The sequence below is a fragment of the Papio anubis genome, chromosome X (genome assembly GCF_008728515.1).
Source record: "Papio anubis isolate 15944 chromosome X, Panubis1.0, whole genome shotgun sequence".
Taxonomy (NCBI): Eukaryota; Metazoa; Chordata; class Mammalia; order Primates; family Cercopithecidae; genus Papio; species Papio anubis.
Genome location: NC_044996.1, coordinates 121,912,632 through 121,913,781, shown reverse-complemented (window position 1 = coordinate 121,913,781; position 1,150 = coordinate 121,912,632). Strand labels below are relative to the sequence as shown.

The 1,150-nt window shown below is 36.2% G+C and overlaps 1 non-coding gene across 1 annotated transcript; it reads right to left on the bottom strand.

Annotated features, from left to right (window-relative positions):
• Positions 1 to 287: 287 nt before the first annotated feature.
• Positions 288 to 390, bottom strand: LOC116272278. Its single transcript, XR_004180994.1, has one exon. It is a non-coding gene; the product is annotated as a small nucleolar RNA U13 (small nucleolar RNA).
• Positions 391 to 1,150: the final 760 nt, after the last annotated feature.

Below are 1,150 nucleotides of genomic sequence, written 5' to 3'. Positions count from 1 at the left end.
TCTATGTGTCTGCGAGCCTAATCTTTCCTGGTCATGTGACAAGAGCCTGGTGTTAGCTGAACTAAGGAGAAAGTTCTGCAACAATAGTATCTCAGGTTCTCTCTGAAACTTTCCCGGGACTTTTTTCTGATGGAAGGAAAATAAGAAACAGGAAAGATGTTTAAGGAAGCGCCCATCCCTGTAATAAATGATACTGAATAAGATAGAATGGGCAGCTGGAGTGATAGTCATCTTGTTAATGTAATCAACTAGTATTCTGCCAAATTCCTCTTTATTTTTTTTTTTCAGGTCAGACGGGTAATGTGCCAACGTCTAACAAGGTTCAAGGGTGGCACATCTCACACATGCATGTGAACACCCAATCGTCCTGCTCATGAATTATAAAGGGATCTCCAAATTCCTCTTTAGTTAACTAAACCTACTGCAAAGTTGATTTAACCTCTGAGAAACTGAAATGCTGCCCTATGATACAGCATTTTAAAAAATTTTCTCTCAAATCTCAAATGCTTTGAGACAAATCCACTTCTTTCTTTCATCTTAGGGTAATAAAATCATTATTCAAACCCTGCAAAAGCATGAATCTCATTTCCTTGCCCCTACCTCTACTGAGATATTTTACCAATTAATATTTACTATACAGAGTGGGCCTGTTTCAACATTGCACTCCAGAAAGCCTTTTACTAAACTATTTTCTTGAGAGCACAGTATCTTGCCATAAAGACAATAACTCCCAAGATCTTTTTTCATAACCTCTGTTAGAATGTAAATCACAATAGCAAATATGCACTGACACAAGTATCCTGTAGGTTAAGTTGCTTACACCTGACTAGGAATTGCCACAAAACCCTGATCAAATTTGTCAGGTTTGACGTAGGATTCTAAGACTTAAATTAATAGGCAATATTTTCAATATCTCCCTGGAACTCCCAAAGCTATATCTGAGAGAATGATAAAAATCCATGAAATTAATTTCATCCTCAAAATCAAAGCAGCTGCATTAATAATTAACTTAATACATTTCAAAGCCATCTCAATTGTGCCTACAAATCTAGCACAGATTGAGATCAAACTTGGAACACAATTCAGTTTTCTAAACCATAAATTAATGTTGATGAAGAGTGAAACTGCTGACCCAAAAACACCTATTATA